The sequence below is a fragment of the Podarcis pityusensis genome (assembly GCF_964106645.2).
Source record: "Podarcis pityusensis genome assembly, chromosome: 5".
In the NCBI taxonomy this organism is placed as follows: Eukaryota; Metazoa; Chordata; class Lepidosauria; order Squamata; family Lacertidae; genus Podarcis; species Podarcis pityusensis.
The window spans coordinates 82,014,758-82,030,324 of NC_138032.1; the positions used below are offsets into that span (position 1 = coordinate 82,014,758).

The 15,567-nt window shown below is 45.5% G+C and overlaps 1 protein-coding gene across 12 annotated transcripts in view; it reads right to left on the reverse strand.

Annotated features, from left to right (window-relative positions):
* ZMIZ1 (zinc finger MIZ-type containing 1) overlaps nt 1-15,567 on the reverse strand; it is a 386,929-nt gene that overhangs the window by 218,523 nt on the left and 152,839 nt on the right. For 11 of the 12 annotated variants that reach the window (XM_081007653.1, XM_081007657.1, XM_081007656.1 and 8 more), the window contains one exon: nt 900-981. The exons of the other annotated variant lie outside the window; for it this stretch is intronic. The gene's annotated coding sequence lies outside the window, so the exon portion shown is untranslated. The remainder of the gene's footprint in view (nt 1-899; nt 982-15,567) is intronic. 12 annotated transcript variants of the gene reach the window in all.

Here is a 15,567-nt window from a genome sequence, read left to right on the forward strand (position 1 = left end):
TAATATGCAACTATGCAGTGTTACGCTGAAGAGGTCTACTGAGCCTCAGGCATGTGCACTCCCTCATCCCCTTCCCCCCTTATGCACACAAGATGAGACATTTCTATTCACGGTTTTTAACAAACCACAGTTTCCCATTTTGTCTCAACACGAGAAACTGTGGTTCATCAAACAGCTTCTCATCTTCATCCCTCACATGGGGAAGAGGCAGAATATGAGCCATGAGCCCAGGGCTCCTAGTGCATGGTGTCGTTACGCCTGAAATGAATCATACCAATAGCTCTTTAACTAGTGCGTTTTCTGGGCTTTCTGGGGCATCCTCCCAGGGCCACAACTGCTATTATTTTTACTTTTGTATAGTACAGTAGTGTCTACACATCTCCGCCCTCTCAGTCCTCCATTCAGACAAGCAAGAGCCATTGTTATAGTCATAGTTCAAGGACACATTTCAGACAGGCAAAAACACTCAAGGAGAATGCAGAGTAGGGTGGTGATGGTGTGGCATGGGGAGGGAAGGAGGAGTGACCTGGAGTGAGTTCTGGTGGTCAGGTACAGAGCACTGGAGGGCTGCCTTTGGCACCTGGGCCTGCAGTTCCCCATTCCTGAACTATCATGGGTATGTGTGTGCATAGTTTCAGACCAAGGCATAATGCAAAAGGCATACCAAACCACCCCCAGCTAGGGCCAACATGCCAAAAAGTCTTGCTGTATCATTCAGACACCACTTTCTGCCATTTATCTATGGTGCCTCCAGGACTAGGCTGCTTTGCTCTGCTGCATGGCAGGGCCAGCTGTGTAGCGTGCAAGATATACTTATCCTTACCCTAATTTCTTATAATGGAGCAAGAATGAACAAATAACTTGTATGCATACAACTGGTCAAAAGAGAAATATCTTACCAGAGTGTTCCACGAGCACTTCCTATCTGGCGGCAGCTAATGACTAGGCCCTTTGAAGCTTCACATAACAAGATCCACTTTCCTACAATAAAAAGGCACATTATTACCAAAGGTACCAAGCATCTGCATGCTCACAATTTGATTGCAGGACAGAATATACAATGTCAAGTACCAAAAACTGCTGTTCTCTGTCCCTGACACATCTACTTTCCCTCAATGGCACTAGGATGGCTTGCCTGCTACCCACAATGGATCTCCCAATTTTTCTTCATCCTGTGTAGCAGTTTAATGGCACCCATGTCATGTTGGGGAGAGTTATGGCCACTCCCTTGAAGCCAGGATGTCCTCTACAAAGCTGCCCCATAGGGGTGTTTCATAAATCTTCCCTGCATACAGGTTGTATTTGTGGAACATATTTTTTTCTTGGGGGGGGGGGGAGAAAGCCTCATGCTCTTGTGCCAAACCCCATGTAGCGAGAACAGGCACCTACGTATGTGAATCCCTACACAAGCATGAGTATATACTTTCGTTTTGCAGTGGGCAGACCACGTGTGTGGGGCTGCCTGAAAAGGAATTTCTCCATAGGCTCCTAATCTCATTCAAGGCAAAAGTTCTTACATGCAATAGGGAAGTGTGGGTGTTTAGTTCCACAGAAGCAGGTTAAAAAAAAAGGGGGGGGGGAGTGAAGGAATGAAGGAACTCCAGGTGCTACAAATTAACATTTATTTGAGCTCACAGCAAATGCCATTTGTAGCACGTGGAATTTCCACTTCCTTTTTGGGGGCCTGCTAGTTGTGCCACTCCATTTCTGTGGCCATTCCATTGTAGCACGGCATGTACAGTCTATGTAGCAGGGCTTTGAGCAACCCTACCATTAGCCCATAGTGCAGGGGCACCCAATGTAGCTCTTCTCCAGGTGTTGCTGGACTCCCAACTGCCATCAGCTCCAGCCAGCATAGCTAGTGGTTAGGGATGATGCCAGCAATGGGCCAGGGGGCGGTACCAGGTTGGCTAGCCCTGCCACAGTCAATACGCTGCTCTTTCTTTTAGAGCCTCCTTTCCCAACCAGGTGCCCTCCAGACATTTTCCCATCAAGACGAAGACAAAGTTTACAAATTACCCTGGCAAATCACAGTTTTCTGGGGAAAGCTATTTTGTCAATGAGTTGCTTATAGGCAATTGGATTTCTATGTGCTGTTTTAGCAGCCAAGCATGGTCTCCTAGCAGGCTGTCTTCCATAGGTTTGAAGAGCCACAGTGGGAGAATGCCACAGAAATATTTATGAATTTTCAAACGACCATCGATCTTGACTAGATTAATGCCAAAAAGCACGATCCTTGTCCGGTCTTCTAGGTAACACTCCCCTGTCTCAAAAACAGCCTACTTGAAGGATCACCTACTGGATGGCTTCGATCTGTAGGACTTGCACTTCTACCAGGGGCATAGAATAGTCAGTCTGCATTATATGCTAGGAGGCAATCTTTCAGTTCAGCAGTGCGATTCTTTGAACCTCCCTGCCTCTTAATATTACATGGATACTCACTATACTGATTTAGATGCCAGCTACAAACATTTTGTTTTCAATTTGGTTATATATAACTAAATAATATAATTTAGTTAAATATATATATTTGCTTGAAATTTGCTAATATTGTTTGAAATGGCCCTGTCATTTACAACTAATACCTTATCAGTGCATTTTTTTTTATTTGGAAGCAATTATTTTCACTCAAGAGCAATGCTGACATGCTCCAAAGGTATCTCTGTATTCTCTTCCTTACCTACCATTACTGCTGATTAACTGAAACAACCCTAAATCTGAAGGTTTATTTGAAGCTGTCTACATAAACTGCCGGAGATATTTACTTTCTGTAAGCAAACTGTTTTGCTTGCCACCCCTTTCAGGTAAACTGCACATCTTAATGGGCAATAATATTGTTTGTATGTCAGTATGAATATGCAACAGCCCCTATTCTTTATACAGCTTCAGCACTACTGCAATCTTTGGGGTTTTCTGGGGGCAGCGTGTGCTTCCTGATCCAGCAGAGGGAGCACAGAAACAGCCAGTGGAGGCAAAGCAAAATTATAATTTGTGTTCCTTATTTGTAGGCGATGCTGAGTATTTATTACAGGGAAGATCTCTGTGTTGCAATAAAGCAGAGGGCGTGTTGTTCCTTGATCACAGAACCAGGCTCACTGCTAACATAAGACAAGGAAAGGTTTTGACGTATGTTTACTTTACTGGCCTGGGTGTCCAGCAAAACAAAGTGAATTGTTGCAGTTTCTGTCATCAGGGAAGTACAGATTTCTGAGCTACAGATTCTGCAGGAGAGTAATTAGACAGCCCTAACACAGTGAAGATGACAGTTACCAGGAACACCACAGTCAGGCAATGTATTGGGAGTAATTTTGTTGAGAGGAGATCAGAATCAACTGGGAACAGTGAAGAGAGCTCAGACAAGCCCTGGGTCAAATCATAGCAATGAATACAAAGTCAACTTAAAAAAAGAGGAAGTATATATTTCAAAGGTTAGATTGGAAGGGATATTTTAAGCACAAAACAAACCACAGGTTTCCAGGAAAGCAGATGTGGAGAAAATGGACTAGTGAAGAGCTAGCAAGTAGAAGGCAACAGTGGAAATGTTCCAAGCCCAAAAGGGGCCATGGAAAGATATTAACACAAGAGAAGCAGCACCAGGTCCTGGAAAGTAAGAAGTTTTGCAGCTGTGAAAAGATATGTAGCCAACAGTTGGAAAACATTTAGATTTTGTTCAGAGAAATTATAATGGTGCAAGGGGTGGGGACAGATACTCCCAGCCTCAACCTCTCTGGCACACTTTCCTCATTCTCCAGTAGCAGCACTATATCTTGATTTTATTGCTTTCTTGGTGTGTTTTATTATGTGCATTGATCCTTGATCCTGCCCTTGGATGGTTATTTTTAAGGGTGAGATATGAATGCATTAAATAAATAAATGCCACTCCTTTGCCTCATGAAAGGGCCCAAGAGAAGCATGGCCAGGATGCTCCCCAGAAGTTATTTCATCTCACCTCAGGTGGCAGCAACAGGGAGCCCTATCATCTGCCCCTCACTTCCAATACAGTTTAAAGGTGCAATTCTTCCTGAGTAGTGAGGACAGGAAATGCACCTGGAACACTCCACTGTGCAGTTTCCAACTTCCTATGACTAAGAAAACTGGTCAACCATCTTCAGCAGGTGCCCAGGCAAAGTGGGCCAAAGGATGGCAACACGCAGCCACATTTGGAACAGTGACACTTTCCCTGCACACTGTGTCTCCAGACAGGCTTCTATAGCACAGGGCAGAAGTGGTGGGTGCTGAACACCCTTAATCCAGCCCCACAAGTCACTTTGCAGGGACACAATGTTGTGCTTGACGCAGGGTAACTGCCAACAAATAAGTTCAGATACATCTGGATCCAAAAGGGGTGCTTTCTGCAATTCCAACTACTCAGAAAAAACGCCCACAAGCTAAGCCCCCTTAAAATGAGAGACATTCGTTTGAGGGACAGCATACCCAAGAGCAAAAGTGTGAAGGATCCGGGACACAGATTGAAGGGACATCATCTTTGTATTGCAAGAGTAAATATCAACTCTCTCCTAAGACAGCCTCATATAAAGGCTAGAAAAGATGTCGTTAATTCTTTCAGCAACCTGCGTGTCCTCAGAGAGGCCCTGCTAGGATATTGCAGGATCTGGTTCTCGGGTGCTTACCCAGAGAGAGGCAATCAGGCAAGCAGTTAATAAGGGCCTGTTAGCACATGTTAGACTTGGCACCAAGAGAACAGGTGGTGTTCCAGAAGAGTGGAGCTTCAGAGGCCTTCCAAAAAATCTGCCCTGAATACCTAGAGGCTTACAAGGATATATTTCTAGATGCACAAATCATTGCTCCAAGCAGGGTTGCCAGTTTGCTACCCAGAAATTTGCTCAGACCCTTTACAATTCCTCATGAAGCATTTGCAGCTTCTCCTGTCTCGGTCCCTCTCCCTGTTCCTTTCATTCCCTGCCCAGAGACACCCCCCTTCCCACATTTGCCTTCCTGGCTTTGTGGCAGGCCTGCAGCGAAAGGCAGATTTGGTATTGGGGAGGAGGGAGGAGGGAGAGAAGAGGACAAAAAGACCAGGGGAAGAACTCTGCAGGAGAAGCCACACATGCTTTGTCTCATCCTTCATCAGTTTTTGGGTTTTGTTTTTTTAAAGGTACAGACTGAAGCCCAGGATTGTAACCCGGCAATCGTGGTTTAAAACAATTCTTTTCCTGCACCCCTACTTCTAAGTCATCGTCATCATCATCCTAACGATAGACGAGACAAAGGGGAGGAAGGGGGTAGCTTGTGTGCTACGAAGAAAGGGCTGGGAAAATGGTCTGTACTAGCATATAAAACTTTAAGTGACCATTAAAGGGGAGGGGGCTGCCAGCCAACCACTCCTCTTAGATGCTGTCCCACAGTGATTGATGGTGAGGGAATTAGAAAAGGGCCTAGAGACTGTGAGGAGCCTGGTATGTCTCTGGGTGTAGCACATGGCCTGGGGACCCTTTACAGGGCTTTGATCCTATAAGCCTACAGTGGGTAACTATTCCCCTCACCCCAGAGCAGATACTTTGGTGCCCCTTCCACCTTGCCTCCTGATGGTCACCATGGCTCTCAAATGCAACTTCTGAAACTTTTAACCTTCTCCTTCCCAAAACAAATTCTGAAAAGAGGCTCCGAGCTGAAAGGGAAAAGGATTTCCAGTGGACAAAAGTCTACATTATTTTCTTTTGGTTATTTAGTTCACCCTTTAAAGGGTTTAGTTTAGAAGATCTAGCTTGGTGGAATATGCTCAAATAGTCATCTTCAGACCTGCATATCAATATTCAGGGTAAGCAGCATGCAGAAAACAAGTTTTTCTGAAGAGGCAGTTGGTGTTAACTAAACTGGGTAGCCAAGTTATTAAGTTTCAGAAGGTAAGGAGCAGCAGAACAGTGAATCAATCTAGTACTAAACCTTTTGTGCACTCCTGCCTCTTAGCACACCTATCACCCACACATTTCTACTACTACAGAAAGCTTTCGTGTCCTTGTCTGGCAGAGGAGAAAGTTCATACTAAGCTGGTGGAACAGGTTTTTAATGCCCTGTTGGCAAGGTGCTAATAGATGCAATGCTAACATGAACATTTTCCTCCTGTCGTAGGCTGAATAATATTTATTTATAATGCACTGGCTCATGGCAGAAGACTTTAAAAAAACATTATTTTTTGTATTTTAGTTTACATAGGTATATGATTGTATATAAACATACTGGAAAATACAAAAACATATTTCCCCCCTAGCATCCTCCACTGGGTATAATGTGCCTACGCTAATCACTGGTGGCACATTTATGTTTTTGACAGAAAAAAGAAACAGGTTTCTTTCAATATTCAAAAATCTGCAATAATTTTTTTATTCAATACAGGTAATCAGACAAATAACTGTCTACATGAATGAACTGAAAAATACATGAAGATTGAACAGCAATCATTACACATATCTGGGGAACCTATGGAACTACAGGTGGGGTTGAATTCCAATTCCAACAGACCCAGATCGTGTGGTCATCATCTGAGGCCCTTCTTCATGTGCCTTCTCCACAAGAGGTCTGGAGGGTGGCAACATCAGAATGGACGTTTTCTACAATGGCTCCCCGCTTGTGGAATGCTTTACCTAAGGAGGCTTGCCTGGCACCTTCATTTAGGTGCCAGGCAAAAACGTTTCTCTTGAACCAGGCCTTTGGCTGATTAACTATGGCCTTTTAAAATCAGATGGAATGTTTTTAGTGTATTTCTTTTTTTGGTTTGATATATCTATGCAGGGTTTTGTGTCTGTCTGGTTGCTTGGCTATAAGTTGTGTTGAGTTGCCCTGGGCTACTAACTAACTAACTAACTAACTAACTTACTCTAATTAGCCTCATCCTGCATGATCAAAGGTCAGTGAGGACTGGAGTTTTAGTCCACCAGCATTTGGGGTGGGCAGCACAGGTTTGTCATTTTTGCGATAGATGGCTGCTTTAAAACAAACATCTTAGGCCACTGGTCATATTGGTAGTATGGCACACAGAAGGGGATTTGTATGCAGTGCAACACTGGCCTGTACATCATGTTTTTGTTTTGTTTTTTAAACAGATTTCACAGGGAGAGGGTGACTAGCTGCAAATGCAGACACGTCTTCTGTAGTTTTAATGCTAAAGCAGAATAAGAAATTTCAGCAGGTGCACCTTTGCTCACCTTAATGTGGTAAGCAATTCTCCCTTCTTATCATTAAGATACAAGAGCCCCCCCTTTCCCTTCATCTTATAAACCTAGAGGAAAAAAGGTAAATGATGGTGATGATTTATTTTTTGTATCCCACCCATCTGAATGGATTGCCCAATCATATGGGCATATATGCTTTCTTTTTTTTTTTAAAAAAAAAGTCCTCTTCTTGCAGGTCATAATAAAAGATGGATTCTGTGATGGAAAGTGCTGTAGATCAGTCCTAAAAGGAACCAAATCTGGGTTTGAATGACCCCCCAAGAGAAATTACAGAGCTGGGGAGCTGCCACCAAGAATGCCTTACCAGGAAAAATAAATATGCAATATTTCACTTCAGGGTTTGGAGTATTCGAAATTCAGATTTTGTGTACGTCTCTATTTTGAGTGCATTTACCGTATTTTTCGCCCTATAGGACGCACCGCCCTATAGGACGCACCTAGTTTTTTTGGGGGGGGGAAATAAAGGAAAAAAATTTATTCCCCCCCCCCAGGCACGGGGCTGGCGCGGGGGAAGCCCGAGCTTCCCCTGACCCCAGCCCCCAGAACAGCCTGCTATCCGCAAGCCTAGGGAGCTGTGCCGGTCTCCCCAGGCTTACGGACAGCTGTGCGAAGCCCAGGCGCGCTCTTCAGCGCGCCCGAGGCCTCGGAATGCAGGCAGCTCTGCGCAACCCTCCAGAGCCCGGCGTGGCTTGGCTCCGGAGGGTCGCGCAGCGCTGCGCGGACCTCGGGAGGGCAGGCAGCTCTGTGCGACCCTCCGGAGGCCGGCGCGGCTTCGCGCCAGGCTCCGGAGGGTTGCGCAGAGCTTCCTGAAGCCTGGAGAGCGAGAGCCTCTCGCTCTCCAGGCTTCAGCGAAAGCCTGTATTCGCCCCATAGGACGCACCCACATTTCCCCTTCATTTTTGGAGGGGAAAAAGTGTGTCCTATAGGGCGAAAAATACGGTATATTCCCTTTCTCCCCAAAATGTTTCTACTCTAATTAAAAGACAAAAATGCCTAGCAAATCACACCTAAACCCCCCTCACACTGGCATGGATTAAAATGCAACAAATCCTGAATACAAATAATGTAAGATTTCCTTAAATTCACCTCAAAATTTGTACTTTTTGCACTATAAGGAGGCTGATATTGAACAACAATAAACATTGAAATTGGGTGAAGGAGATGCTGTCATTTATTTGTGGAGCATAAGAGTGTATTAATAGTATTACTCCCTTGTCAGGCAGTGTACAGCTCAAATAAGCAGCGCTGGGAGTAAGGCATTAGAGCTTTATGGAAAGTGCTACAAGGTTAACACAAGGGAATATTTACAAGGGAATAAAGACAGGAAGAAACCTTTGGGAGAGAATGCCCCTAGCCTGGGAGTTCGGTGATTGGGAGGAACCAACTATGCCCCCATTTCTCCCTAAGCAGTGCAACTCCTCTTCAGACTGAGCAGCAGACAGATCACAGAGGAAAGATATTTAGCTGTCCCTTAGCTGCCTGCCACTTAAATATGCTCACTTAATTGCTACCCATTGCCCTGCCTTTCTGGGTCCCACAAAGACTATGGCATTAAGTACCTGGCACTCATTTGGTTTCCAAGCTTAGCAGCAATGAGGTGCTTTCTGCATCAAAAAAAGAAGTAGTACAGGTCCCTGAAGTCCAGTCCCAGCAACCCAAAGAGGGAAAGCGGTGAGATTGGTTTGTTATGAAAGAGGGAGTTATCAAAGAATCCTTTGGAGTCACATAGCCTGTGTACCTCCCTCTCCTCCAGGCAGCAGAGAAGGTTCAGGAAATTAATTTTACTGAAGTGTTGACACTCTAGCCGGTTTGTGACTCAAAAGAATGCCCAAACATTTAATAAGCAGCTGCATTTAATCAAATTTCCCACAACTCCTAGGTGTGGGATAACTATGAAGCCCCTCAACTCAAATTCTTGGATGGTCCACAGATTGGCATGGTGCTACCTCTAAATCTGTACTGTGTTCCCCAAGAATGTTTGAGCAAGTTTCCTTTCTTCTTTCCTACTCAATTTTAGAAAGTCCTGTCTTACAGTACTAGTTAAATACTGATGATCAGACACTAGCCTTTTAAAATTCAGGGATCAGAGGTGCTGTTCTGTTTTCTAATAAAGGGAAAGGGGATTTGGCATACATATTGGAGGATCTCACCAACTCTCTCTCTTGCCTGAGAAATTTTCACATTTAAAATTGAAATAAACCCTTCCTACACTAACAGTGCTTTAGCAGTGTGATGAAAGTAAAAAGAGAGGGGAGGATACAGTTTTTCTTTCCTCATAAGTTTGGGATTCATCCATTGAAAAGTGATTGTCATAAGATGAAGGACAGACAAAGGGAAGAGTTTTTACAGTGCACGATAAATTCTGAAATTCACTGCCAAAAGATGTGGCGATGGCCACTAACTTGGATGTCTGTAAAAGTGGATCCAGGGAGGATGAATTTATCCATGGCTGCTAATTATGACAGCTATATGATATCTCCCAGTTGAAAGGTAGCATGCCAGTGAATATCAGTTGTTGAGGGACAACAACAAAAGTAGTTCATTGCCCTCACGTCCTATTTGTGAACTTCCAATAGGCATCTGGTTGGCCATTGTGGGAAACAGGATGCGGAACTCCATAGACCTTTGGTCTGATCCAGCAGGGCTATTCCTAGTGCATAGATAGCAGGCACGAGGACCCAGTGGAAGCCAAGGAGGGTACCAGCCAAAGCAGTGCAAAATGCTCCATGGCCATGCCACCATCTTGCCCTTTCCTTATGGGTTGAAACAGGAATAAGTAATGTGGGGTTATAAAACAGTGCAAATCCTGTGAACTTGTCCTTTTCAGCAAAACTGTGCAAGATGCTGTCCTGTGGTACTCCTATATGACCACTGAACTGGATTGTCTTTGTCAGAGTATATTGATTTATTGCTCAGATAAGCGTGAGGTCCGGCACACTTCCCTGCGTAGGCCTCTGCATTCCAATGTCCACATATCTGAGCATAGCAGAGATCGTCAGCGGCAAGAGGAAACTGCAAAAAAAACTCCCGTGCATTCTTCAGTGTGCTTAAATAAAGTCCACACAGGATCTTAGCAGCTAAAAGCAGTTTTATTTACAGCAGACTATCCATTATCTATCACAACGAACAGCATCGTGAAAACACGTCCTCTCTCCTCAAAAGCAAAAGTAGAGAGAAAAGAACAAAGACTTGAGTCTCTCAGAACTGACGCAGAAGTTCCCCCCTCCCAACAACAACAGTAGGCAGGGCGTACAGTCTGAGCTGTTTAACCCTGTAAGCTCAGGTTCTCCTCACACCCCCTCTCGCCCTGCACTACTGTGGGGAAAGTAAGTACAGAACTTACCCCCAACTCCAAACCACCACAAAACTCCCCATGACGCTGGAAGCTTAAAGGTTTGGTAAATCCATCGGCCAGGTTACTGTGACTGGCACAGTTCTTCAGTCGTATCAAACCTGACTGAACACTCTGACACACATTTTGGAAACGTATGTCCAGATGCTTGGTTCTGGCCTTAAATTGCGCAGATTCAGCCAATTTCAAACAAGGTTAATTGTCTTCCCAAACCGTGATGGGCAAGCTACAATCCCCATAGATCTCTTGCACCAAGCATCTACAGAACTCTAGTTCCTGGCACAAATCTGACAGTGCACTGAATTCAGCCTCAGTAGAAGACAGCGCAATGAGACTTTGCTTCCGGGACTTCCACCCAACTAGTGACTTCCCAAACTTAATCACCAACCCAGACAGAGACTTGCGGTCCTGCGAATTCGCCCAGTCACTGTCCGCATAGCATGTGAGCTTCGCCTCACCTTCAGCTGGCAGCTTAAGACAGAAGTCTTTGGTATGCTGCAGGTAGCGCAGTACCCGCTTGATACCGTGCCAAGCACTCACACTGGGCTTTGACGCTTCCCTACTTAGCAGGTTGGTAGCAAAGGCAATGTCTGGTCTGCTCCATTGGGACAGATACAACAGACTACCTAGAGCTGGATCCTGTGCTTTTGTATTGTCAACAAAGCAGAGTTTTCTGTTGGACTTGGGGATCCCGAACCATATTTAGGCCTGGCCTTGACACAGATTCCTAACTAGAATACCTACAGACGCTCTTTTTCCTTCAATTCATGTGAATGTAGCCACAGTTGCCCAGTTCAGCTTAGTTGGCACTAATACTTGGTGGGCATGAACATTCTGCTTGTGTCACATCAGGCTTCTCTTAGGCAGGGCTGACTGAATGCCCCAAAGGCTTGTTTGTTGAGAGCAGAAGTCGCCTTAGATGAAATAAGAAACTGTAGGCAGGAGGAGTCCTTCAGAATTAACACTTAAAAGCAAAAAAACTGCTAGTGCAGGTGACTCATCAGCTAGTCTGGCAACTTTTGTTGCTTTGAGAATCAGTGATGGGTGGATGACCAAGAAAGAAAGCCCAAATCTGCATGAACAAGGTTGATATGAAAGTCTAACAAGGGGAAGGGCAAGAGTGTTTCAGTGTCTTCTTAAACAGATTATTGCTACATAACAGCACTTAACCACCCACCTAAGTGCGAGCCTCAGTTTTAATTTTCAAATGAAAGTATCACTCATAGGTGCATAAATGCTGGGGCAAGATTAGACTTGCTTGTTTTTAACCATTCAGTTTCTCTCTTTCTCTCTGGTGAAATGCAATAAGCGTAACTTTGACACCAAAATTATTACCCTTCAAATCACAGAGGGTGCTTTTAACTTTGCACATAGCAATTATAGGCAATTGTTATTTTAAAGTGTGAAGGAGGACAAAAATATCCAAAAGACAAACTTATTTGATTGAAGGATTCCAGTCTGGGAGAGTTTTACCTGTAGATAAGCCAAGCACCATCTCCCCCCCCCCCCCTTAAAACACACTTGCTAAATCTATCCCAATTTCAACCCAACAAAAAAAGTAGAATCCAGAATCAGTAATGCTAAAAACCTTTAAATACTAAGACGTCAATACAACTAACAGGAAGTTTGCCAACATAGGGGAAAGATAATGAGTGGAAGGAAGAGAGAAATATATACTTGACTGGACATTAGGAATATGCAACTTGTTAATTCTCTCTGAAAGGTTCCATGTCACTGTTATAAAACATATATTACTTATTATTTCTTTCTCCTGTTATTGTTTTAAGTGCGCATAACTCTCTGCTTGGACTGCTGTGCCAAATAGGTATACCAAAATGTGTGGTAACAATATGCACCCTTCAGGTATATGCATTCCATCCCCAAGCTGCAATCACACAAACTCACACACCCAGATGGCTGTCATGGAGTCCTTTGTATATAGCAAAAACATCCAAGACAGATGGTACCTGAAAAAGCAGGTCCTCGTAAACACAAAGACCAATAACACAATTTCCATAAGGCACATGTATGTAGTGCATTCACAAATATCATATGCGTATTCTAATTCTCCTGTGTCAGCCTGCTAAATAAACCAGTGGCGTAGCGTGGGTTGTCAGCACCCGGGGCAAGGCAAGTAATTTGCGCCCCCTAACCCGTGGATTTTGCGCCCCCTAACCCGTGGAGCGCGCCCCCCAGATGTTGCGCCAGGTACGGCCGCCCCCCCTGCACCCCCACGCTACGCCACTGAGTGCCACGCTTAGCCTTTGTGGCCAGGAGCCATCGCGAGCATATTTTAAAGAGGTCTAGAAAGGGAGAACCCCCCTCTCTTTTCCCAGCCCCCACCCTCGAAGATGATGGTGGCGGTGAATTAAATTTGTATACCGCCCTTCATCCATATATCTCAGGGCGCTTCACAGCATAAACATGGCCGTTCACATCCTGCACCGGGTCTTTCCGCGCTCCCCACGATGCCCGCCGGCTACCGAGGAGAGACCCCAGACCCGGGCTTTGCGCAGGGGGGTGTCTATTCCCTCTGTGCGCCAGGTGCCTCCAGTGAGGCTGAAGGGCAGAGGGATGGGTGCTCCTGACAGATTTGGATTTTTATGACTTTTTTGTATTAGGCTTCTGCATTCTGGCCATCTTTTAGCGCAGTGTTTCTCAACTGGGGGCCATATGGCTCCCTGGGCCCTCCCCCCAGGATATTCCAAGGGGGCCACAGATGAAAATCGTGTAAATGGGGCGGGTACGGCACGAGACTGGGGGGGGGGGGGCAGAGAGAGAAGTGAGAAGTGAAGAAAACAGAAGTGACCTAGAGAAATAAACAAGAAAAAGACGTTGCTGTTTCTTTGCAAGAAGTGCTGCTAGAGCTGCAGAACGAAGTAGCAGCCAGAGTAACTTTCAGTCAAGAAAAACACCGTTTTTGGATAAAGTGTACAATATCTTTAAAGTTTCCACAGCTTTGGGATAAAGCAAAATTGTTTTAGTGGCATTTCCTACGTCTTACTTAGTAGAAGGAGGTTTCTACCTGGCCTGAGCAGTCTGAATGGCGGGGGGGGGGCAGCAGAGCGTAGAGGAGAGGGTCCCTGCCTAACCCCTTTCCCACCAGCCATTATCCAACTCAATATTATTCCAGGCTGAGCCTGCTTCTCTCAGCCCCGGGAAGCCATGAGTCAAGAGAGAGCCGGAGAGCCAGCGCTGAGAGCCGGAGCCAGCGGCGCCCCCTTCTGCCGGGAGACCCTCGCCCGCCCGCCGGCTTCCTCTCGGAGGGTTTAGGCGCAGCGAGGCCCCTTGGAGCTCTCCTCCCTCCCAGTCGGCAGAAGCAGCTGCCGCCTGTGGCTGGGCCGAGGGGATGGTGTCGGCGTCGGGGTGCGGAGGCTGCCCGTGCCCGGCCAGGCGCCGGTGGCAGCGTCGGCGCTGCTGCAGCGGCTGCTCCTCCTGCGAGCAGTGAGTGGAGCGCAGCGGCGGCGGGGGGCGCGCGCGCGCTAGGGGCGCAAGGCTGGCGGTGGCGGCGGGGAGCCCGGCGGAGGAAGGAACTTGTCCCTTCCCTCTGGACTCGCGCCCCCCCAGATGTTGCGCCCGGTGCGGCCGGCACCCCTGGCACCCCCCACGCTACGCCACTGAAATAAACAACTTTGCAGTGATGAGCGGGAGGTCTGGCAACTTCCAAACAGCCCAGACTCCCTGGAAATGATGAATTCTACACATCAATTACTAAGCTTCGTCACTAACTCAAGTGATGAAGTGCTTGATGAGGGCCGAGTGTCCAAAAGAAACCCACCACTCAGCACAAAACTGATTGCCCCAACATCTTGGCTACAATAATACATGTGGGAAATAGGAATTGAGCTTCATAACCAGGGGGTGAGTGGCTAGATGCAGACATTCCATCCCCAGGACCCCAACATGCAATTTGTTCAATTATAACAGATGATATTCAGAACTCTCTTCAAGTGATTTATCAAAGGAGAAGTTACGCAACTTGTCCCTCGACTGGTAGCCCTGCATATACATTCCAAGACAGGAAGGGAAAGCTTTAGGATACAATCCTGGGGCTTCCCTTCCTAATGAAATGCTGTCAGCTTGAAGAAATAGAATTTATGAAGAACTGACAATCCAATGAGACAGCTAGAAAGCACAGAAAATACTATAGGGTTGTTGTATGCCAATTTCCTTCCTCGGTCATGAAAATAATGGCTTGGGCCTCAAATACTGCAGTACAGCTAGAGGTAAAGCAGACCAAGAAAGAACGGAAAGAGTAGGGCTTCATTAGCCCACAAAATGCCAAGGTGTCTTGGAAAATCATGAACATCACCAAAATAGGTGCATTCCTATGCTAGCATTCTATCTTATAGTCCATCTAAGTTACTAACAGGGTGGCCTCTGCTAACTGACAAGTATTTCTCTGCAAAGAAGCCCATCCTATATCTCAAAAAGATCTGCTATATATTACAGGTTGTCAATTCCCGATAGATTCTACTGCAGAAAGAGTGTGAAGACAAAGCTCATTCACCAGCTATGCCTCCGGGGTTTTAACTGAGGTTTCAAGGTTTTAGCCCTCTTCTCGGGATTTCCAGGAGAAGCAGTTATATATCAAGAGCAAGAAGTCAGAAGCAATGGAAGCACACTTCCTCTTCCAGCTACATTCTTCTGGTCTTTTCTGCAGAAGAGGAAGGTGTAAATACCAATGAAATGAATGAAAGCAACTGAAAAAATATTGCAGAAGTAACAATGGTCCTGCCCTGAGCATCATTAAGAAACTTACCCGGCTCTGATGTTACTTGTACTCTCAGGATCTGAGCTTAAATGGCCTGCAAACCCTACAATTTACCCACAAGATTCCATAGTCCCCTGGTTAACTGGAGGTTTTTGTTAGTACTAAAATATAATATTAGCATTCTAACTGATTTTGGGGGGACATTAATTTGTAAATGTTTAGCAAACTCTACAAAATTGGTTGTTGAATGTTCAGAACTCTTATTTCTAAAGTAAATTATTTAAAGACATCCCACCTTGTTGCAGTTTTTT